This window comes from Lepus europaeus, chromosome 18, assembly GCF_033115175.1.
Source record: "Lepus europaeus isolate LE1 chromosome 18, mLepTim1.pri, whole genome shotgun sequence".
NCBI lineage: Eukaryota > Metazoa > Chordata > Mammalia > Lagomorpha > Leporidae > Lepus > Lepus europaeus.
Genome location: NC_084844.1, coordinates 72,155,829 through 72,181,867, shown reverse-complemented (window position 1 = coordinate 72,181,867; position 26,039 = coordinate 72,155,829). Strand labels below are relative to the sequence as shown.

The following is a 26,039-nucleotide window of genomic DNA, read 5'->3' as shown; positions in this document are numbered from 1 at the left end:
GAGTTACTTCTCAATACCTGGGGGCTATCATTGTTCAGGGAGCTCAGACTCCTACCTTTTGGCGATTTTTGGCCAGACTACTGCTCTTAGGTCTTGGATTGCTCACTTCCTTATCACCCTGTGTTCTGCTTTAATCCCCAGGGGACAGTTGTCACATTCCACTGCCAATGTTTTTTTTTACTGCTAGTGTATTTCCATTGGTGGCCAAAGGTCCATTAAAACTGAACATTTCAATAAAAGTATAAAACTTAAAAAAAGAAAAATTTTAACAAAGTTAAGAGGCATTTAGAGGGATGAGAACACCCTTATCATATCATTATTTTAGAAGTCAGTGAAGAATCCACAAACACTTTGATCATTGGATCTCTATCTTTCTAGGTTGAAGAGAGAATCATTGACATAGGAAATCTGAGGATAGCTGAATAAATGAAGGTGACTTTTTTATTTGTCCTGGTTAGTCTTGTTAATGTGGGAATCCGTGGGGTCAGTGGGAAGGATTGAGGCCAGGAGGCTGGGGCACAGTGCAGGGACCCCAGCATCCACAGCTTCACACCACTGTGCCACTTGGGGAGTTGCCTGGTTGGGAGGAGATGTCATCTCAGCTAGCTTCCGGCCCGGCGGCTGGCGCTTCTGGTGAGCTCTGACACAGATGATGGGGAAGTGGCAGGTGGAGAGGAGAAGGGGAAACGGGTCCCCTTTGCCCTGTCCGGCCGGGCCCAAGTGCAGAGGAGGCCCTCCTGGCAGGTGGTGATGATGCAGTCCTCCAGGAAGAGCAGCACCGTAAGCCGCACCTGAGCGAACTTCTTGCACACCAAAGGCTCCACCAGCAGCACCTCGTGGATCCGAGGGCACAGCGTGGTGCCTAGCACCTTGGCAGGGTCCAGGCAGCTGCACGGCGCGGGACCACTGGGCTTGTCCCCCCCCGCCGCCGCCACCCCCATGGCTGATGTTGCCCAGGCTGTGGTAGCGCTTGTGCTCTTTCTCGGCCCCCCAGTCTCGCCACTCCTGCAGCATGAGCGTGGAGAAGCGGCCGATGCTGAATGGCGTGTCGGGCTCTGCCGCCACCTTACCCTGGCCACCTGCCTTGCCACCACCTGCCAGGTGTGGGAGGCTGTTGGAGCGGGACTGTGAGTGGGGCAGGGGCCCTGGGCCATGCCCGCCAGCCTGTGAGCTGCCAGCGGCAGGCGACGTGGTGCCAGGGATGCCAGGGAGGGTGCGGGTACGGCCCAGGGGTGGGTGTGGGTACAGCACGTCTTCGGTGAGGTCCCAGAGGCAGAAGTGCGTGTTCTGGCGGGCCTAGCCGAAGCGGTAGGTGACAGAGCCGGCCTTGGGCAGTGGGAAGAGTGGGATGCGTCCGGCAAAGCCTGGGTGCGCCCAGCCACGGCCTCCCCCTCCTCCTCGCCCCCCTCCTCCTCGCCGGCCCCCTCCCCAACAACCGCCGGCTGCTGCCTCCTCCACCCGCGTGGTGTAGGGGTTAAAGGCTACAGCGTTGACCCAGGACTTGTGGCTGTGGCCACTGGCCACCACGCAGCCCTCGGTGAAGGACCACACGGTGACCAGGTCTGCTTCGCCGCCTGTCACCATGTAGCGGCCGTCCAGGCTCCAGCACACACACAGCAGCCCGCCCAAGTAGCTCTTCATGAGCCCGCGCAGGAGCACGGAGTCCAAGTGGAAAACGCGCTGGCAGCCGTCCTGGCTGACGCAGGCCAGGTGCCGGCTGTCCGGCGAGAAGGCAAACTTGTTGAGGGGCCCCTCGCCCACCGCCCACTTGGCCAGCGGGTTGCGGGGGCCTTGCTCTCGGCGGCGTAGGCGGCGAAGCCCTCGCCCTGCCTCAGCAGGCTGTACCGCCAGCGCCGAGGCACACGATGGCCGACGTGCACAGGTACAGGTGGCCGCTGGCGTGCGAGGCCAGGAACAGGCTCTCCGACTCGGGCACCACTTCAGATATGTCACCTTGGTCTTGTCGATCAGCCGCACCCCGTTGAAGAGCTAGCTGGTGTCCTTGAGGTCCAGGCACTGCACCTGGCCGGCTGGGAAGCCCACCAGCAGGGAGATGGCCTCCGTGGCGGCGGCGAACTGGCTGAAGTCCTGGCAGGTGGGCTGCGTGCCCTTGTAGATCCACTTGTCCGTGGGCTTCTTGAGGTCGATAGACCGCTGACTCCCGCGGCGGCGGCCCGGGTAGAAGTTCAGCTCGCCGCCCAGGTTGAAGCAGACGCGGTCGCCCCAGCACCAGCCCCGCGGGCGTGGCCGGCGGCTCCCCGAGGCGAACGAGGCTGAGGCGCTCAGCGGGCAGCGCGGGTGCGGGCCCAGGGCCTGGGGGCGGCGGGGACGACGCGGGGCGCGGCGCCGAGGCTGGAGGCGGAGGCAGGGCCGGAAGGGCGTTGCAGCGGCTGGGGTGGCGCCAGGGTCTGGGCAGAAGCAGGGCCGAACCGCGAGCAGCGCCCCCTCTGCGCTGCCAGCCACCCAAGGCGTCCCCGGCCCGCAGCCCCCCGGCCCTGCCGGAAGCTGCGGGACCGCGCTGGAGGAGTTGGGGTCGTCGCCCCGGCGATGCCTCTTCCATTCGAAGTTGAAATATTTTTAAAATTAAGAGATATGTGGCCGGCGCCGTGGCTCGACAGGCTAATCCTCCGCCTTGCGGTGCCGGCACACCGGGTTCTAGTTCCCGTTGGGGCTCCGGATTCTGTCGCAGTTGCCCCTCTTCCAGGCCAGCTCTCTGCTGTGGCCAGGGAGTGCAGTGGAGGATGGCCCAAGTGCTTGGGCCCTGCACCCCATGGGAGACCAGGAGAAGCACCTGGCTCCTGCCATCGGATCAGCGCGGTGCGCCGGCCGCAGCGCTCTGGCCGTGGCGGCCATTGGAGGGTGAACCAACGGCAAAAGGAAGACCTTTCTCTTTGTCTCTCTCTCACTGTCCACTCTGCCTGTCAAAAATAAAATAAATAAATAAATAAAAAATTAAGAGATATGGAGCACAGAATGAGAAAACCTATCAAACCGCACGTCTTAGGAGCATGTAGGAGATACTTTATATGAAAGTATAGTGACTCTGCTTCTCCAATCCCTCTAGCCCAATGCAAGAAACAGCATGTACAATGTGTGCCAAGAAGAGTGAGTGACAAGAAATCTACATACAGGGTATAAGGTATGACTTCTTAATGGAAAACAGATATGATTATAAAACTTCCATGGGAAAAAGATGATTTAATAATGAATAACTGCACTAATAGATGAAAAAGAGAAAACAAAGAGCCTTGAATACCATCTTTGAAGTACTGAACACAATCACTACTGCCCTGCACTTATCCAGAAAGATGAGCTGTCATTATTGACAGTGAAATGAAACCAAGATATCTTCCTAAGAGGCAGGTCATGATTTCAGAAGAATGAGAGGCAAAAATGAATGGTGAGTAGTAAATAAACTGCAAATTGCATCATCATCTGTTTGAAATAATAAACCTTATGGCTAATTTGAGGGGCTGAAAAAAAAAAGAACTAAAATTCTGAATAAAAGCAACTCCAAATCAGAAAAGCAGTGATTACATTTTAAGTGTTCTAACAATCCCTACAGTCCTGAGGAAAGAAGTACAAATAATTTAAACTTTTACTTTATTTAGAAAAATCTGTATGGTAAATGTTCCATGATAATGACTAGTAATAGAAACAGCAAATATGCATCCCCAAAAAGGAAAGGAGAAAAATTCCATACACTAAGTAACAAAATAATTGCTAAAATAACAATAGGAAAAATGGTCTCAGGCTAAGAAAACTAAAATTCTTAATTAAGTGGGAATAAATCTAAATATATTAATGATCATACTAAATATAAGTAGGTAAAATTTTCTCAAAATCACCCAAATGGGTTCATTAGACAAAACTGAACAGTTTTTTTAAAAAGCCATTAAAATACAAAGTGAAAACAAAAATGGTTGTGAAAATAGTGAAGTAAAGGATTGAAAATATATTTCAGGAAAATATTTTAAAAAGAAACTCACAATCACTATATCAGACAAAACAGACTTTAAGGAAAACAAATATTTTTGGGAAAAAATAACGCATAATGGCAAAACTTTTAGTCACTAGGAAGATAGGATCTCAAATTTATGCTCCAAGTTACCTAAAAATATTTAAATCAATTAAAGAACTAAGCTACTGCAAGAAATAAGTAAATCTATAATGGGAAACTTTATTGCAGATCTCTACTGATAAGCCTTATGCACAACTTAGAACCAAATAAAAACAAATAAATTCACATAAGTACTGTGTACATACACATAAAATACACAGCATTTGAACCATTCAGTAATATTCACATTCTTCTCCAGCACTCCTCAAACCTTTACAAAAGCCTATCATGTGTTGCACCATAAAGTATGCCCCCTCAACATCACAGAGACCCTGTGTTTTTACTGGTGTTTCAATTTAGTCAAAACAAAAGAGATCATATATACTTCAGAATTACTAAATATTCCAAGTAAAACATAGATCAACATGACTCCTCAATTATGCTCTTCTAAAAAACAGAGTAAAAGCCTATTATTTCAGTTTAAGAATAAATGCATTAAGATATATTTCATATAAGAAAAAGAAGTGGTAGAAATGAAGTAATGTGACCATAGGGGAAGGGATTAGGATGACAAATGAAACTGATAAGGCTGTATTAGCCATTCTCTGCAACTTTACTTGTCAGTTCTGGGCATATATCCTATTGAGACCTTAAAATGATTTTTAATTTTTTATTTCTTTTTAATTATTATTAATATGAAGAGGGTATATTTCATGTTTTTCATAGGTATAATTCTTTTTATAGAAAGCTTTTATTTAGTCAATATAAATTTCATAAGTACAACTTTGGAATTATAGCAGTTCTTTCCCCAATACCCACTTTCCCACCCCCAAACCATCCCACCTCCTACTACCTCTCCCATCCCATTCTTCATTAAGATTCATTTTTTGCCAGTGCTGCAGCTCAATAGGCTAATCCTCCGCCTTGCAGCGCCAGCACACTGGGTTCTAGTCCCAGTCAGGGCACTGATCCTGTCCCGGTTGCCCCTCTTCCAGGCCAGCTCTCTGCTGTGGCCAGGGAGTGCAGTGGAGGATGGCCCAAGTGCTTGGGCCCTGCACCCCATGGGAGACCAGGAGAAGCACCTGGCTCCTGCCTCCGGATCAGCGCGGTGCGCTGGCAGCAGCGCCCCTACCGCAGCGGCCATTGGAGGGTGAACCAATGGCAAAAAGGAAGACCTTTCTCTCTATCTCTCTCACTGTCCACTCTGCCTGTCAAAAAATAAAAAAAAATTCATTTTTAAATGATCATTATATATAGAAGTTCAACTCAATACTAAGTAAAGATTTCAACAGTTTGCACTCACACAGACACACGAAGTATAAGGAACCCTTTGAAGACTAGTTTTACCATTAATTTTCATAGTACAACACATTAAGGACAGAGGTCCTACATGGGGAGCAAGTGCACAGTGATTCCCGTTGTTGATTTAACAACTGACACTCTTATTTATGACATCAGTGATCATCATAGGTATAATTCTAAGAAGATAACCATACTTCCCTCCCTCCCTCTTTTTACTCCATCATTCTCCCTCCTCCATTACTTCTTCTCCTTTAACTTTCACAAAAACATAATTTCAGTGCACTCTATAATTGTAGGGCTAAGGCACCACTAACCATAATATTGAAGAAGTCAAAAGTATAAAGATCACAGTTCCACAGGAGTATAAACAAGAGCTAAAAACTACAATCAAATCATAAGATGTCCATTTTGATCCTATACAATTTCTTCGTATTTTAACTGGTAAGTTAAAAAATTGAAAAGTACATATTGTTCTTCTATAGAAACCAAATGTAAGCCCCAAATTTTTTTAATATTCTAATAAATTTAATTAGATTCACTCCAATTCATTTGCTTAATGACAAGTGTCATTTTATTGTGGATGATTGAGCAGAGTTGCAAAACCATACAATAAAACTTATAGATTGAGTTGATTATTTTGTGGAATAGTGAATCATGAATGAAAATTGTTAATATCAGATGACACAATTTTTTTTTATTTTTTTTTATTTTTTTATTTTTTTTTATTTTTGACAGGCAGAGTGGACAGTGAGAGAGAGAGACAGAGAGAAAGGTCTTCCTTTGCCGTTGGTTCACCCTCCAATGGCCGCCGTGGTAGCGCGCTGCGGCCGGCGCACCGCGCTGTTCCGATGGCAGGAGCCAGGTGCTTATCCTGGTCTCCCATGGGGTGCAGAGCCCAAACACTTGGGCCATCCTCCACTGCACTCCCTGGCCACAGCAGAGAGCTGGCCTGGAAGAGGGGCAACCGGGACAGGATCGGTGCCCTGACCGGGACTAGAACCCAGTGTGCTGGCACCGCAAGGTGGAGGATTAGCCTAGTGAGCCGCGGTGCAGGCCTAGATGACACAATTTTTTAGCTCACTTAATATCTGCCTTCCAGAACATTCTCCCCTCTCCCAGAGGGTTTGTTAGTATCTGAAACTTCTAACTGGAGAGCAAATATCTTCTTGGATTAAGAATGCTCTGTTTATTGACTCAGCTTCTTGCCTCCTTTTTCTAATCATCACTGGGTGGATCCTGGATTACTTGGGGACCTTTGGTTCTGATTCTTATACAAATTTTGTCTCTATAGAATTTCTTTAAAATGTCTCCCATGTCTCTCTCACCTGAAGACATCCTCAATCGATTGGTTCTTTCTGCTTTTTCCAGTATCCATTCTAGACAAACCTATTGTTTCTAGTATGTATGTCACTAAAGGCATTTCAGTTTCATCCAATGTACCCAATACACTGTTATATTAAACCTTTGATAATCTCCCAAAATTTCTGTTCCTTTTGGTTTTATCAAAACAACATTCTTGTGACTTTATTGAGGCATCAAATGTTGATAAGTTTGAAACCAATCAAATTAGCTTCTACCCATGAAAATAAAAGGTCAAATATGATACTGAAAGGGGGTATTTTTACCTACATGAATGATTTTAGTTAATCACCTCTCTTTTTCTTAGAAACAGGAAAGAAATGTATAACAGATATAGGTGGACATTCAAAGTTGAATTATTTTTCAAAAGAAGTTAGAATTAAACAGCCAAGGGGGGGGGCGGAGCCAAGATGGCAGAAGAGTGAGGGCACACACAACAGTTTGGGAAAAGAAAGTTTAACAAAAGTGGAGTTACTGTACCCTCAGAAAGAGACTCAGAAAAAAAAAACTGCAGAGGAAACTTCCGGATCTAGTGGATGTGACACAGAGGACCTACGGGGAGAGCAAGGTGGCCCACTGCCCTGCCGAGCTGCGCCGAGCCACGCCAAGCCACACCAAGCCGCGTCTAGCAGCGCCGAGCCATGCCGACCCGCACTGAGCCGCGCCGCGGACACGGGAGCTGCGAGAGTGGGGAAAAGAGCGAGCCCAGCCACAGAAGGGCGGCTGCAGAATTTGAGCCCTGGCACTGGAAGGAAAGGTAACCCAAGACATTGTCTGGGAAGGTTAGAGTGTGGTCTGAGCTCATGCGGGGTGGGGGAGGAACTACACCAGGCTGACTGGAGGAGAAAAAAAAAGGGGGGGGAACCAGCAGGGACACTAGCCTCTCTCTGCACTCTCCTTACAAAGCCCAGCAAGACAAAGAGCAGGGGCCGCTTTACATATGTAAAAGAAACTCCTGAGCCTAGGCAACCCTGAAGAACCAAACAGAGCTCTTTGGCCACACTTCCAAGATACCAAACAAATGTAGAAACCAAGGTAACAAGAGCAAGGAAGACACTATAATGCCCCCAAATGAAAAAGACACCCCAATTCAAGATTATGAAGATGATGAGATAGAAGAAATGCAAGAAGCAGATCTCAAAAAATTGATAAGATCATTAAGAAGCTCTCAAAAACAAATTCTTGAACTACAGAAATCCTTAATGGACAAGATAGAAAATCTCTCTTGTGAAAATGTAATATTAAGGAGGAATCAAAATGAAATGAAACAACTAGTAGAACAAGAAACTGTGATAGTGACGAGAAACCATAATGAAATGAAGAATTCAATAGATCAAATGACAAACACATTAGAAAGCCTTAAAAACAGAATGGGTGAAGCAGAAGAGAGAATATTGGAATTAGAAGACAGAGAACAGGAAAGGAAACAGGCAAACCAAAGAAAAGAAGAGGAAATTAGAAATCTAAAAAATATTGTCGGGAATCTACAGGATACTATTAAAAAACTGAACATTCAGGTCCTAGGAGTTCCTGAAGGCATGGAGAGGGAGAAAGGATTAGAAGGCCTTTTTAGTGAGATACTAGTAGAAAATTTCCCAGGTTTGGAGAAGGACAGAGACATCTTAGTACAGGATCTCATAGAACCCCTAATAAACATGACCAAAAGAGATCCTCGCCACGACACATTGTAATTAAACTCACCACAGTGAAACATAAAGAAAAGATCTTAAAATGTGCAAGAGAGAAACGTCAGATTACTCTCAGGGGATCTCCAATTAGACTCACAGCTGACTTCTCATCAGAAACCCAACAAGCCAGAAGGGAATGGCGAGACATAGCCCAGGTACTAAGAGAGAAAAACTACCAGCCCAGAATATTATATCCTGCAAAGCTCTCATTTGTGAATGAAGGTGAAAGAAAGACCTTTCACAGCAAACAGAAATTGAAAGAATTTGTCGCCACTCGTCCAGTCCTGCAAAAGATGCTTAAAGATGTGATACACGCAGAAACACAGAAACACGGTCACCAATATGAAAGAAGGTAAAGGAAGGAAACCTCACAGCAAATGATCACAGGGAACACAAAAATGATAGGACAAAGTTACTACTTATCGATAGTCACATTAAATGTTAAAGGCCTGAACAATCCAGTTAAAAGACACCGATTGGCTGATTGGGTTAAGGAACAAAACCCATCTATCTGCTGCTTACAAGAAACACATCTTTCTAACAAAGATGCATACAGACTGAAAGTGAAAGGCTGGAAAAATATATACCATGCCAAAAGAAATGAAAAAAGAATGGGCGTAGCCATCTTAATATCAGATAACATAAATTTTACCACAAAAACTGTTAGGAGAGACAAAGAGGGGCACTATTTTATGATTAAGGGATCCATTCAACAGGAAGATATAACGATTATCAATGTATATGCACCTAATTACAGGGCACCGGTTTATTTAAAAGACTTGTTAAGGGAATTAAAGGGAGACTTAGACCCCAATACAATAGTACTGGGGGACTTCAATACTCTACTCTCAGAGGTAGACAGATCATCAGGACAGAAGACCAACAAGGAGACAGTAGACTTAAATGATACTATAGCTCAAATGGACCTAACAGATATCTACAGAACTTTTTATCCTACACAGAAAGAATTTACATTCTTCTTAGCAGTACATGGAACCTTCTCTAGGATTGACCACATACTAGGCCATAAAGCAAGTCTCAGCAAATTCAAAAGAATTAGAATCATACCATGCAGCTTCTCAGACCACAAAGGAATGAAATTGGAAATTAGCAACTCGGTAATCCCTAGAGCACGTGCAAACACATAGAGACTGAATAACATGCTCCTAAATGAACAATGGGTCATAGAGGAAATCAAAAGAGAAATCAAAAATTTTCTGGAAGAAAATGAGGATAACAGCACATCATACCAAAACCTATGGGATACAGCAAAATCAGTGTTAAGAGGAAAATTTATATCAATAGGTGCCTACATGAAGAAATTGAAAAAGGCACCAAATAGATGAGCTTTCCAGTCATCTCAAGAATCTAGAAAATCAGCAGCAAACCAGACCCAAATCAATACAATCAGAGATGAAAAAGGAAATGTAACAACAGACACCACAGAAATAAAAAGAGTCATCAGAAATTACTACAAGGACTTGTATGTCAGCAAACAGGGAAATCTATCAGAAATGGATAGATTCCTGGACACATATAACCAACCTACATTGAACCAGGAAGACATAGAAAACCTAAACAGACCCATAACTGACACAGAAATTGAAACAGTAATAAAGCCCCCCCCCCAAACAAAGAAAAGCCCAGGACCAGATGGATTCACGGCTTAATTCTACCAGACATTTAAAGAAGAATTAACCCCAATTCTCTTCAAACTATTCAGAACAATCGAAAAAGAGGGAATCCTCCCAAATTCTTTCTATGAAGCCACCATCACCTTAATTCCTAAGCCAGAAAAAGATGCAACATTGAAAGAGAATTACAGACCAATATCCCTGATGAACATAGATGCAAAAATACTCAATAAAATTCTGGCCAATAGAATGCAACAACACATCAGAAAGATCATCCACCCAGACCAAGTGGGATTTATCCCTGGTATGCAGGGATGGTTCAACATTCACAAAACAATCAACATGATACACCACATTAACAGACTGCAGAAGAAAAACCATATGATTCTCTCAATAGACACAGAGAAAGCATTTGATAAAATACAACACCCTTTCATGATGAAAACCCTAAGCAAACTGGGTATGGAAGGAACATTCCTCAATACAATCAAAGCAATTTATGAAAAACCTATGGCCAGTATCCTATTGAACGGGGATAAATTGGAAGCATTTCCACTGAGATCTGGTACCAGACAGGGATGCCCACTCTCACCACTGCTATTCAATATAGTTCTGGAAGTCTTAGCCTGAGCTATTAGGCAAGAAAAAGAAATTAAAGGGATACAAATTGGGAAAGAAGAACTCAAACTATCCCTCTTTGCAGATGATATGATTCTTTATTCAGGGGACCCAAAGAACTTGACTAAGAGACTATTGGAAGTCATAGAAGAGTTTGTCAAAGTAGCAGGATATAAAATCAATAAGTAAAAATCAACAGCCTTTGTATACACAGGCAATGCCATGGCTGAGAAAAAAAAAACTTCTAAGATCAATCCCATTCTCAATAGCTACAAAAACAATCAAATACCTTGGAATAAACTTAACCAAGGACATTAAAGATCTCTACGATGAAAATTACAAAACCTTACAGAAAGAAATAGAAGAGCATACCAAACAATGGAGAAATCTTCCATGCTCATGGATTGGAAGAATCAATATCATCAAAATGTCTATTCTCCCAAAAGCAATTTATACATTCAATGCAATACCAATCAAGATACCAAAGGCATTCTTCTCAGATCTGGAAAAAATGATGCTGAAATTCATATGGAGACACAGAAGACCTCGAATAGCCAAAGCAATCTTATACAACAAAAACAAAGCCGGAGGCATCACAATACCAGATTTCAGGACATACTACAGGGCAGTAGTTATCAAAACAGCATGGTACTGGTACAGAAACAGGTGGATAGACCAATGGAGCAGAGTAGAAATACCAGAAATCAACCCAAACATCTATAGCCAACTCATATTTGATCTAGGATCCAAAACCAAGCCCTGGAATAAGGACAGTCTATTCAATAAATGGTGCTGGGAAAACTGGATTTCCATGTGCAGAATCATGAAGCAAGATCCTGTCCTTTCACCTTACACAAAAATTCACTCAACATGGATAAAAAACTTAAATCTATGACCAGGCACTGTCAAATTTTTAGAGAGCATTGGAAAAATCCTGCAAGATATAGGTGCAGGCAAAGACTTCTTGGAAAATACCCCAGGAGCACAGGCAGTCAAAGCCAAAATTAACTATTGGGATTGCATCAAATTGAGAAGTTTCTGTACTTCAAAAGAAACAGTCAGCAAAGTGAAGAGAAACCAACAGAATGGGAAAAAATATTTGCAAACTATGCAACAGATAAAGGGTTGATAACCAGAATCTACAAAGAAATCAAGAAACTCCACAATATCAAAATAAACAATCCACCTAAGAGATGGGCCAAGGACCTCAATAGACATCTTTCCAAAGAGGAAATCCAAATGGCCAACAGACACATGAAAAAATGTTCAAGATCACTAGCAATCAGAGAAATGCAAATCAAAACCACAATGAGGTTTCACCTCACCCCGGTGAGAATGGCCCACATTCAGAAATCAACCAACAACAGATGCTGGAGAGGATGTGGGGAAAAAGGGACACTAACCCACTGTTGGTGGGAATGCAAACTGGTTAAGCCACTCTGGAAGTCATTCTGGAGATTCCTCAGAAACCTGAATATAACCCTACCATTCAACCCAGCCATCCCACTCCTTGGAATTTACCCAAAGGAAATTAATTTGGCAAACAAAAAAGCCATCTGCACATTAATGTTTATTGCAGCTCAATTCACAATAGCTAAGACCTGGAACCAACCCTAATGCCCATCACCAGTAGACTGGATAAAAAAACTATGAGACATGTACTCTATGGAATACTATACAGCAGTCAAAAACAATGAAACCTAGTCATTTGCAACAAGATGGAGAATCTGGAAAACATCATGCTGAGTGAATTAAGCCAGTCCCAAAGAGACAAATATCATTTGTTTTCCCTGACCGGCGACAACTAACTGAGCACCAAAGGGAAACCTGTGGAAGTGTAATGGACACTATGAGAAATAGTGACTTGATCAGCTATGGTGCTGACTGTTGATGTACAATGTAATACTTTATCCATTTTAGTATTTTTTGTGAACTGTGTAATTAACACACAATTATTCTTAGGTGTCTAAATCTTAACTGAAAAGTGATCCCGGTTAAATATAAGAATGAGAAAAAGAGAGGGAGAAGATGTACAATTGGGGACATGTTCAATCAGACTTGCCTCAAATGATGGAGTTAGAAAAGTGCCAGGGGATTCCAATACAATCCCATCAAGGTGGCATGTACCAATGCCATCTCACCAGTTCAGGTGATCAATTTCAGTTCACAACTGATCACACTGATAGATCTAAGAATCAAAGAGATCACACAAACAAGATTAATGTCTAATACTAACTGATAAAAAAAAGGGAGAGAAGGATCCAACATTGGAAGGGGGAGACACAGTAGACTCATAGAATGACAGATGTCCTAAATAGCACTCTGACCTCAGAATCAGCCCTTAAGGCATTTGGATCTGGCTGAAGGGCCCATGAGAGTATTTTAGGCATGGAAAGCCAAGACACTCTGGGACAAAAAAAGATGAAGAAGAAGAAGACCTAAATGAAGGATCTCAGCGAGTGTGATCCCAGTGGAAAGAACAGGGCCATCAAAGAAGGAGGTACCTTTCTCTGAAGGGAGGAGAGAACTTCCACTTTGACTATGGCCCTGTCGGAATAGGATCGAAGTTGGTGAACCCTAAAGGCTTCCATAGCCTTGGCAACTCATGGCTAGAGCCTAGGGAGATTACTGACGCCATAAACAAGAGTGTTAAATTGTAAAATCAACATCAGGAGTCACTGTGTACTTACGTCCCATGTAGGATCTGTCCTTAATAGGTTGTCCAAGGTGAAGTAATGATATAGCTAGTACTGAAACAGTATTTTTACACTTTGTGGTTATGTGTGGGTGCAAACTGATGAAATCTTTACTTAGTATATACTGAATCGATCTTCTGTATATAAAGATAATTGAAAATGAAAAAAAAAAAAACCTTGGTGTTAAATTGGAAATTACATAGAAAAAAAATCAATCTTTTTTAAAAAATATCTTGCAGGATCTCTGTCATTAATGTGATGTACACTGTTATTTAATGCTATAACTAGTACTCCAACAGTATTTTTTCACTTTGTGTTGCTATGTGAGGGCAAACTGTTAAAATCTTTATATATACTAAACTGATCTTCTGTATATAAAGAGAATTGAAAATGAATCTTGATGAGAATGGAAGAGGAGAGGGAGTGGGAAAGAGGAGGGTTGTGGGTGGGGGGAAGTTGTCAGGGGGGAAGCCTTTGTAATCCATAAACTGTACTTTGGAAATTTATATTCATTAAATTAAAAAAATAAAATTCCAGACTTTAAAAAAAAAGAATTAAGCAGCCAAGATACACAACTCAGAGTCTTCCATATCAACATCATTGTGCTAAGCACTGAATGTGTAGGGGGAGGGTGGAGAGTGAAGACATCAGCCATTTATACTTCATATGTTACCTTGTAAAAGCTACAGTGGATGAACCTCTCCTAGAACATTTTTATGAGTATGTTTACTTGTAATCATGACAAGATGATTTCCTGTATGTAAATTGAATTACAGAGACAGAGCAACAGACAGATCTTCCATTTTCTGATTTACTCCCCTAGTACCCAAAATGGCCAGGACTGGTCTCCTACAGGGCGGCAAGGATCCAAGTACATGGACCATCTGCCACTGCTTTCCTGGATGCATAAGCAGGATCTCTAAATTCTGATGAATTAACTTTGCTGTAGAGGTAGTACCAGCTCCTCTAAAAGTACTGACTCACAAAGGGGAGCACAGATAAGGCAGCACAGTAACATAAGGATAATGGTGGCACACAAAAACTTTCCCTCTACAGATTGTTCCAGTACTACAGATCCATACCCAGAACAAGATTGTTCACATTTAAGGAAGCTCATTTCTGTGCACATAAGCTTAGGCCAAAGAAGTGTTCTTCTGTTCAAGAAAACATCTTTATCATCAAGACATTACCATTGTCTGGAAGAGAATTCAGAGGTCAACTTAGGTAGCCTTGTAGGCGACAGAGATTGCCACTGAACTGTTTACTGTTTAAGAATGATGGAGTGCCTTCCATTTCAAAGGGCTTAGAAAGAGGGAGAATAGTTCAAACATGCCAATAGAAACTAGTCAAAAAATAGTCATTGAAATATTTTTGATACAATTTTCCACATCAGAACAATATACATAGTCTGTCTTCTTTGAACTGTTGTTTTACTTTTTATAACCATCATTACTTAATAACAGCTATATTAGTATTTCAAGATCACATAATTGTCCAAAATAATTATGACTCCTTTTGTATTGATAGCAAGTTTTGGGTGACACTGTTTAGCAGTGGTTTTATAAGAAACACATTCTTTTTTTATTTGTTTATTTTTTCTTTTTTTAATTTGACAGAGTTAGACAGTGAGAGAGAGAAACCAGGAAAAAGGTCTTCCTTCTGTTGGTTTACCCCCCAAAATGGCCAGTACAGCTGGAGCTATGCTGATCTGAAGCCAGGAGCTGGGTGCTTCCTTCCAGTCTCCCATGCAGGTACAGGGGCCCAAGCACTTGGGCCATCCTCCACTGCCCTCCTGGGCCACAGAAGAGAGCTGGATTGGAAGAGGAGCAACTGGGACTAGAACCTGGTGCCCATATGGGATGCTGGCACTGCAGGCGGAGGATTAACCAAGTGAGCCACAGTGCCGGCCCTGCATTCTTTTTTTTTTTTAAGATTTATTTGTTTATCTGAAAGTCAAAGTTACACAGAGAGAGGAGAGGCAGAGAGAGAGAGAGAGAGAGAGAGAGAGAGAGAGGTCTTCCTTTTGATGGTTCACTCCCCAGTTGGCTGCAATAGCCAGAGCTGTGCCTATCTGAAGCCAGGAGCCAGGAGCTTCCTCTGGGTATCCCATGCAGGTGCAGGGGCTCAAGCACCTGGACCATCTTCTACTGCTTTCCTTTTTCAGGCCATAACAGAGTGCTGACTCAGAAGTGGAACAGCCTGGTTTTGAACCAGTGCCCATATGGGATGCCGGTGCTTAGACCAGGATATTAATCTTCTGTGCCACAGCATTGTCCCCTAAAGAAATATATTCTACTCCTGGCCCAGGGGTGAGCAATTGAAAAACACATTTTTTATATGTTGGCATTTTTCTTTGCAACCATCTTTGCATGTTATCATCTCTCTTCCTCCATACTATATTCAAAGATCGCTTTTTAACAGAGGAAGCCTAAGCTACTTTTAGGGTCAAAATATTTAGAAAAAGCAAGCACAGGGGACAACATTTTGGTGTACTAGGTAACTCCCCACTTGCAATTCTGGCATGCCAAATGGACACTGGTTCCAGACCTGGCTGCTTCACTTAAGACCTAGCTCCCTACTAATGCACCTGAAAAAGCAGAAGGGTATGTCTTAAGTGCTTGTGCCCCTGCACCCATGTGGGAGAACCAGAAGTAGATTCAGGATGCTGGCTTCACCCTGGTCAGCCCGGGCTTTTGTGGCCATTTGTGGAATGAACCACTGAATGGAAGATCTCTCTCTCTCTTTCCCTCTCTCTCCCTTCTCCTCTCTCTGTAACTCTGCATTTCAAATAATAAAGAGAATCTTTGTAAAAATAGTAAAAAAGAAATCAACCACAGAAAAAAATATTTGCCTGTTGTCAGGGGGTTTTCTTTCAGGAGTCTATAGTTGTAATTACTTGGGTTTATGTCTTCTGATCACAAAGAATTAGGAATATGGACAAAGAATGTGTAAACCATAAGTTAAGTTATTGTAAAAAAAGAGAAAATGATAGAGAATGAGAGATAGAGTGAGAGAGAGAGAGAGAGAGAGAGAGAGAAAGCAAAACAAAAAATCTTCATGAAGCAGAGATCCATTTATGCATTTATGGGTGATTTTCTAGGGTTTCTATATGCTGTAAAGGGGAAATTCTTGACTGGGCAAGAGGGAGGGACAGCTTTCATTGGTTAATTGTGAAAAAGTTGCAATGGAGACTCAACAGACACAATGGAAAATGCATGAAACTTTCCACAAGATGTGTAAAATTCTCATTATCTAAATCAGTCACAACAGCACAGAAACACTTTGATTACAAGGACTAGTACATGACATCAACATCCTTCACAGCACCCAGCTATTGACTTTTTTAAAAAAAATAGTTGTTCTGAGCTTTTTAAAAATTACTTACTTATTTGAAAGAGTTAGAAAAAGAGGGAGCGACAGAAAGAAAGAAAATCCATCTGCTAGTTCAAGCCCAAGATGGCCAAAATGGCCAAGGCTGAGCCAGGCCCAAGCCACAAGCCAGGTGCTGCTGTGGCAGGTGGCAGGTTTACCTGCTATGCCACAATAGTGGTCCTCATCCTTCTTGACTTTTCTCACATCCTCAGACTCATCTCTAGATTGGGGAGGTGGGGAACAGGAGGCTAGCCATGATTCTTTCAGTTTCTGGTGCTATATCACCATACTGGTATAAGAACATTTTGCATATCAAGGGTGAGACTCATCCAAATTTTGGGCTAGTATTTAACTTGTTGAATGTAGCACTCCAGAATGGTAGACTTAACCTCAAAACAATTCACCAATACATAGACTTTCTATTTATTTGAGATCAAAGAGAGAGAGAGAGAAAAAAAACTCCTTTCCGTTCGTTCTCTCACCAAATCCCCACAATTGCCATGACTGGCTGGGCCAAAACCAGGAGCCACAAACTCAAGCAAGGTCTCACAGCTAGATGGCAGAGACCTAAATGCATGAGTCACAGGAAGCTGGAATGAAGAGCTTTTGCTGGGTGTCAATCCCAGCGAATCCCATATGAGATGCAGACATCTTAAAAGCTAGGCTAAATACTTACTCCTTTGTAGGGTTTTGATATTTTTATTTTTTAAAAAATAAAAAAACAAGAATCATTGTATTTCTACTGTGATAGAATTATGATTTATTCAAGAACAATCTTTAATTAAGATTAATAGCTGCTGCATCTTTTATATTAACTAAACTTAATTTTCACATTACCAGTTGTTCTTATATAATTGTTCTCATATAATTGTTATTTTATAATTGTGAAACAATTTTCCAAAATCATTTGAAATGACTGGAATGCAAAGGTCTAAAACATCTGACACAAGCAAACTTAGATCAGTTTGAATCCATCTCCATCTTTTTCCAAGAAAAAATTCACTGATTTGATCATTATTGTCTAATCAAAGATAAGAAACTGAATTCATTTGGAATTTGCTTCTCTAACCCCCATCTTTCTTGTAGTTGTGGTACATGGAAGCTACTAACATCCCGAAAGCTTCCTCTCATGGTTGAGGGTTTCCCAGCCTGACACCAGGAAACAGATTTTCCCCAAGGCTGCTGATCAGCTCATGAGCATCTGCTCCAATGTTGGCTGAGGTTACAGATCAGCCCCATTCTACTGCAGCTTCATCCTGACTTGCAACAATAACAAGAGGAGGTCAGGGGGTAATGGTCATACAGTCTTATGGCCTAAAGTGGTTACAGTCTGCCTTCAACAGAGATAGAACACATAGCCTCAGTTCCTCCATGCAGTCCTTGCTTCCTGCAGGTTTATTTTTAGATGTAAAAGAAAAGATTATTGCACTGAAAACTGACATTGACCTCTGGAGAATAATACATTTGGATAATGCATTGAGAAACTGTATGATTTGGTTCCTTTTCTGGGACTGTTTCCTCATTCTGTTTTTTTGGAATGGAATTGAAAAATTATAATAATTAAGGACATTCTCATCCGAAGGTTTCAGGATTTTTTTACATGTGATATTTACCACCAATCCAAGGGCACAATGAAATAAAATCTTGAATCCTTGAATCATTTGGAGTGCTGAACCGTTAGAAGAGTTCGTCTTTAGTGATATCCATTAAAATACATTGATACTTCCTGGTGAGTTCAAGTCTTGCTTTAGGAAAGTCGGCAGGATCTGCCAGGTAACCGTGATGCTAAGGCACTAGTGCTTCAGGTGGAAGCATCCATTTGGAAAGGGTACACAGAAAGAATGGAACAGGGTTGCATAGAATTTCTAAAAAAGAATAAAAAGGACCGGTGCCACAGCTCAATAGGCTAATCCTCCACCTGTGGTGCTGGCACCCTGGGTTCTAGTCCCGGTCAGGGCACTGGATTCTGTCCTGATTGCTCCTCTTCCAGTACAGCTCTCTGCTGTGGCCAGGGAGTGCAGTGGAGGATGGCCCAAAGACTTGGGCCCTGCACCTGCATGGGATACCAGAAGCACCTGGCTCATGCTTCGGATCAACACAGTGTGCCAGTTGCAGCGCGCTGGCTGCAGTGGCCACTGGGGGGAGTGAACCAATGGAAAAAGAAAGACCTTTCTCTCTGTCTCTTTCTCACTGTCCACTCTGTCTGTCAAAAAAATAATAAAAATATTAAAAAGGAAAATAAAAACAAAAATGCAAATATTGGCTTATACAGAATGACTGTCATGATTTTTTAATATTTATTTTCATTTATCACAAATGCAGAGCATCAGAGAGACAGATCTTCAATTCACTTGCTTACTTCTGAAATACCTGTGACATCCAATGTTGGGCCATGATGAAGACAGGAGCCAAGAACTCTATCATTGTGTGTCCTACATGGGTGGCAGGGCCTCAGACACTTCCAATGCTGCCTTCCCACAAACATTAGTAGGTAGCTAGATCTAAAAAGAGTGGCCAAGACTGAACTTGGTGATCGGATATGGGATGCTGGCATCACAAGGAGAAGTTTAACCTGCTATGTAATGACACTGCACTACAAGAACACTTTTAAATCTTGATGTGTATCTTACCACTTTAAAAATTAGTAACAAGGACTTCACTGTGGTGCAGTAGGTTAAGCATCGACATCCCATATGGGTGCCAGTCTAAGTTCTGGCTGCTTCACTTTCAATCTGTCTCCCTGCTGAAGACCTGGGAAAGCAGCAGATGACCTAAGTGCTTGGGCCCATGCACCCATGGAGCAGAGCTGGAAGAAGCTCCTGGCTCCTGGCTTCAGATTGTCCTGGCTCTGGCAATTGGGGCCATTTTCTGAGTGAACCAGTGGATGGAAGACCCCTCTCGCTGTCATCTATAACTATGCCTCCCAAGTAAGTAAAAAAAAAAACTTAAAAAAAAGAAATTAGGAATCAGCATTATGATTTCTGAGAAACCAATGTTATTAAAATGATTTCTCTAAAGAGCAAGCAAAGATATCTTAGTGACAGCAACCAATAGAGGGATGCTTATCAATCCAGGTCTGACTTTTAAACTTTTTAAAGTACCTGAAAGTGTTCTGAAGGTTAAGTAGTTAGAAAAATCTTATTTACACAATACCACCAATGTCACAGGGCCATTAATTGGTTTAGAACATGAATAGGTAACTATGAATACAATGATGGCCTACTCCTTATGCTTTAAGCAATGCAACTTTATTCACATCTGGAAACAAACAGCACACACAAATCAAAATAATATTAAAGAACTTACTGAGCACCTTAATATAACAGCACATACCTTCCAAGGGCTATTGTGAAATCTACCTACTTTAAACCACATTAACCATTCATGCATTCACATTACCCAGTATTCAGTAAGGTAAATGTTAATGCTCACCCACCAAAATATAAGTTCTGTGCTGGAAAGGCCTCTCGACTATAACTAGCCTCCCCCCTCACAGGAGAATGTCTGGCAAAAGCTTCCCACTGACTAAATATCTGTGAAGTGCAAGCATGTGAGAGTCACCCCAACACCTGTCATATTCTAGCAGTATCCCAACACAGGGCAAATGAGAAGTGATCACCCCAAGAGATCAGAACTGGAAGCCACCTGCTGGGGTCAAGACCTGGAATTACAGAAGTAAAACCATCCAAAGGCAACTGATGTTCAGAATAAAAAAAAATCGTAGAGTCTACCCTTGTAACAGAGCTACTCCAGCTGTAGCAGAGAGCTAGAGCAGCCAGAACTTTCACCAATGCCCATATGGGATGCTGGGACTGCAGGTGGTGGCTTTACCCACTACACCACAATGCTGGCTCCAACAAATCTTTTTTAAAATATATTTCTGTGTGCCTGATAGTGCATATATATGTGAGGGAGTATTAGAGTTCTCTGGAGAAACACTATGAATAGGATACATATAGAAATATTTGTTATAAGGAATTGACTCATACAACTATGGAATCCGAAACATCCCACATCTGCTATCAGAAGCTGGAGACCCAAGACAGCTGATAATCTGAAATCAAAGGCTGAGAACCAGAGGGCCAGTGGTGTTAATCCCAGCCCAAAGGGAGCGGGAAATTACCTCTCAGCTCAGACAAGAAGGCAAGAAGCAAAAGGGATGAATTTCTCCTTCCTCTGCATTTTATCTATTCAGAACCTCCATGGGTTGGATCATGCCCAACCACTCTGAGCAATGTACTTTGAATTCTGCTGCTTTAGTCTAATCTCATCCAGGAACAACCTCACAGACACGCCAAGAAATAACACTTAATCTGGATACTCTATGATCTATGATGTCAAAACAGCAGTTTTCTAAAATCTGTAAAATGGTAAAGTTGTTAGGGCTTAACTGTGCATATTAGCAACTTCACAAGACATTCCCAAATTGTTGGTCAGAGTTTTTCAATTTAATACTCTCATTTGCACTACATACAATTTTGTTGTGTTCCAGTCTTTCTAATATCATGAATGGAAAGTGCAGAATTGTTTTAATGTGTATTACCTTAACTATTCCAAATGTTGGGCACTTTCCCTTTGGGAAATCCCTAATATTTTATGGGAGGAAATCTAATTTTGTGGGTGGAAATCTGAAAGAACCAACCAAATACTCTCAAACAGCCAGTTACTTCAGTATCTTTTGTTGAAAAATTGATTTTAACTGATATGTCATATAACCCTTTTTATATATCTGTTTCTCTCATGTAGTTGTGGGGATTCTATCCCTTTTAGAGTTTAATTCTGTTCTAAAAATAAATCCAAATAATTAAGGATATGTATTACTGTACTTTCCATTACTTTAACTACAATACCTGAGATGCTTCTTTGGGAAAGAAAATGTTGGATGCAGCTCATAGTTGGAGGTAACAGGTTTTGGTGGTCCCATACTCTCACAGAGATGGATGTTGCTCATGGTTGATGTGGAGGCAACAACAATTAGGCAGAACCTGAACTCAAATGATCAAACCTCTCTTGAGAACCACCCTCAAAGTGTGCTCCCACAATGACCCAAAGACTGGCCCCTCCTCCTATCGACCACAATTGGATTAGTCTCCATCCTTAACCCATCACCTTTAACATGAAAACATCACAGTGTAAACAATTCCTGCGGCACCCTTCTCAGGGTATTCGGCAAATGACATGATTTGCTTGTTCTTTCCTGTGGTGACAATTTACTGTTGTAGCTTTTGTAGTTCTAGATGATCTCATACATAGGCAGGATGATTATGAATCACTATTCTGTTTCCTTTTAATAGTCATGAATATTCTGCAGGTGTATTATCCCATGTTTTTGAATGCTGTGTTTTAAATTTTTGAAGTATTATTAGGATATTTAAACATTTTTATTAAAGTGTAAATTATTGGGACTTAAATGGGGACTATATTCCATTCATAGACTAATTCAGACAAAAGTGATAATCTTACAATATTGGGTATCCTTGCCCAATTATTTGCCCTTCTGCATCTTGGTTGTTTTATAATTTCATGGTACAGCCCATATACAGCCTTTCCATGTGTAAAGTAAAATTGTTTCTTTGTACAGGTATATCCATTTAGTGTGTAGAAAATTCAAAGGACTCTATCAAAAAAATTAGAACTTATAAATAAGTTCAGTAAACTTGTAGGATACAAAATCAACACACAAAAGTCATTTGTATTTCTATACATTGAAAACAAACTGAAAAATAAATTAAGAAAATCCATTCACAGTAGCATCAAAAGTATAAAACGGGGATTGATGCTGTGGTACAGCAGGTCAAGCCAACACTTGCAATGCCAGCATCACATAAAGAATTGCCTGGATGGTGTCCTGGATGTACTGCTTTCAAAAAAAAAAAAAAAAACACCAAAAAAACATGTATTTGAAAGCATCAGTTAGAGAGAGAGAAGACTCTTTCATTCACTGGTTCACTCCTCAAATGGCCAAAACAGCCAGCTCTATGCCAGGCTGAAGCCAAGGCCAGGAGCTTCCTCCAGGTCTCCCATGTGGGCACAGGAGCCCAAGGACTTGGGTCATCTTCTGCTGCTTTTCCAAGCATATCAACAGGGAGCTGAATTGGAAGTGGAGTAGCTGAGACTCAAGCTGACACCCATACTGCATGTGACTATGATAGGTATTAGCTTCATCCCTGCCACCATAATGGTGGTCCCTACTCTGCTTCTGATCCAGCTCCCTGCTAATGTGACTGGAAGGCAGCAGATAATGGCATTATTCTTATGATTCTTGTTCCCCACTGGCAACTGTACCAGGGGCTTCTGGGGAAAGCTCCAACTGGCTTTGAGAGAACAAGGGGAGTCCCTAGACCTCATTCTTTGGAATCTAATACATACAATAAAGCCATGCAGTATTTCCAATTTTGTTCTCTGTCATTGAACCACAACTAGACGTTACCCTAATCAGCTAGGATAGGGCTTAGAGGGCTTTTGGATGGAATTGAGTTGCCAATATTTTACCAAAGATTAATTCTCACACAGTGTACTCACCCAAACCAAACCCTCCTTGCAGAGGGATTGGGATTAGAGTCTTAGATTCTTGTCTCACACCAACCAGAATTAGAACCAATGACATGAGGTTTGACTTGCAGGAGCCCAAGCAAATGGCACAGAAACAGGATTTCCAGTGTGCACTGAGTTTAACCTACCCAGTCTTGGAGCTCCAGGACTTCAAAAGTACTGTTTCCCTGTACCAACAAAGTGTTTACAGGGGCTGATGTCACAGTAAGGACAAGAGCTAAGGCGTCCATGAAAATGGACTCAGCAGCTAAGGAGGGTAGCCCTGAAATCCCAGCCTCGGGGTCAGCTCACCAAGAGCAACCTGGTGGACACAAGCAGTGCACGCCTCTCCCCAGTAACATGTGAGGACTAGACGCCCACTCCTGGCTGCCATTTGTTGCCAGTCAAAATCAGGCCTAAGTAGGTCAGCCCTGAACAGCCAATTCACCAGAGAAAAGAGTTGATGCAACTAGATAGGTTTATTTAAGCCAGCATTCTTGGAGTAAGAGCAGACCTCTTTGATCCCAAACGCTCTCTATCCCAAGAATGCTGGCTTCTTCAAGAAACCTGTTTCCCTTCACTGACTCATTACTGGTGAATGGCCTGTCTAGTGGTGAGCAGCCTGGACCTACTTTGACCCCTAAAAAACACTCTGGCACTCAGATGTGAAGTGTGCACATCCCAAGCATTCACTTAACTGCTAGGCTGAATGCCCACTCCTCTTGTTAATATGTCTTGGATAGCTTTTATTGTTTTCCCTTTGTACTATCACACCACCTGAAATATTTTTTCAATTACAGTATAAATATATTTGCTGCCCTTACCTGAGGAAGAGAGGGTTCATTTGATTCAAACAGTGAGAATAACAACAGAAAAAGCTTCTTGGAGGATGTGGGACTTCAGTGAATTGTGTGGGAAGTGAAGCCTTTGGTTTGGGAAGCGGAGGTAGGCAGCTGAGGCACCTCAACTTGAACTGACCTAACTGCACTTACTGAAGTAAGCTGAGGGATGACTGGTGGTCCCTGGAATTACGTATAGCATAACGCAGAAAAATTAACATAGGGATTTGTTCATACTTAGGGATAAAAAATAAATATCTCTACTACTATCACAACAAAATCACTTAAAACACAAATAAATGTACAGGATTCGCTGACATGTGAGTGCTGCCATTGTCATTTTCAAGAAATCATCAATTTTACATTTTGTGAGTCCAGAAAATCTTCACCATTAAAACCAAGACAAGAATGATAAAATAGTATGAATAAAATCCCGAATATTCCGCATGAGTCCCCAGATGCCCCCACACACGAGGCGATCTCGGGGATTAGAGCAGCGGTTTCTCCCCAGCCCCTCCCCATCTGACACAGGAACCCCTCAACATCAAGCTCTCCAGGTTCCTCACTGCATCTATACTTCTCAAGTCTGGGCACTCGGGCTGCTCCTGTCCGCTGTCCTCTCAGAACTGCACCACGTGTGAACCCGGTGATGGAGCAGCTGAATAAACGGCTGAGCCACCTGGGCCACACAGGTTCCTGGAGCCTCGAGCTGAAATCAGTGCTCAGCCGGAGCAAGCATGGACTCTTGATCGGACGTCTGTGTTCTCCCTTCCAACTGTTGAAGGACTCGGGAGCGGACCCTGAATCCGCACCCTGCTGTGCACCCAAGGTGAGCACAGCAACAGCCAGGCCCTCCAGCCCTGCACCCCGCCTGTGGGAAGCCCAGGAGCATCTGGGACTGGCCTTTGAGTGAGCTCATTCCAGCGCCCACAGAGCAGCTGACTGCGGCTGGCTCCAGGGAGCAGCTGCCAGCCTGGGATGGACCCAGAGCTCCACCTGGACGCCCAGCGGGCGGCAATGGCTCACCCGGCCCACAAGAGGCCTGGTAACGACGGGCGGGTCTTCTGGGGCCGCAGCCAATCCCTGCAGAGAGAGAAACTCGGGCACTGTGACGCGCGCAGGGGGAGCTGCCGCGTGCCAGGCCCAGGAGTGCATGAGCAGGGTGGGAGGCATGGCCCAGATTGGTGTGCATGCGTCTCACTTCTGCATGGCTTTACCTGTGATGCCACAGCGCCAGCACTGGAAATACCATTAATTTGCACTGAAATGTCGTGGGGGCTGGCGCTGTGGCACAGTGGGTTAACGCCCTGGCTTGAAGCGCCCTCATACCATATGGGTGCCGGTTCGAAACCCGGTTGCTCCACTTCCCATCTGTGGCCTGGGAAGGAAGTAGAAGATGGCCCAAGACCTTGAGACTCTGCATCCATATGGGAGACCCAGAGGAAGCTCCTGGCTCCTGGCTTCAGATCGGTGCAGCTCCAGCCATTGCAGCCATTTGGAGAGCGAACCATCAGATGGAAGACCTGTCTCTCTATGCCTCTCCTCTCTCTGTTAACTCTGACTTTCGAATAAATAAATCTTAAAAACAAAAAAGGAAATGCTGTGAAATCTTAAATAATAAGAATTATGTCAAACATATGGGAATTTCAAGGGTGAGAGTGTGAAGGTAGAAGGTTGTTATCCTTGTCCTCATATGGCTATAACTATGGTTTTAAATACCATTTTTCTATTGCTTGCTGGAATTTCTATGTAATTATTTCATTAATATGTCTTTTTCAAAAAAAGATTTATTTATTTGAAAGGCAGAGTTACAGAGAGGCAGAAGCACAGAGAGAGGGAGAGGCAGAGTTCCTCCATCTGCTGGTTCACTCCCCAAATGGCCACAGTGGGCAGAGCTGTGCTGATCCAAAGCCAGGGGCCAGGAGCCTCCTCTAAGCACT

At 42.9% G+C, this 26,039-nt stretch overlaps 1 pseudogene; it reads right to left on the bottom strand.

Moving 5' to 3' along the window:
• Positions 1-438: 438 nt before the first annotated feature.
• LOC133747001 (dystrophia myotonica WD repeat-containing protein-like) lies at positions 439-21,680 on the bottom strand (annotated as a pseudogene).
• Between the last annotated feature and the right edge of the window lie 4,359 nt (positions 21,681-26,039).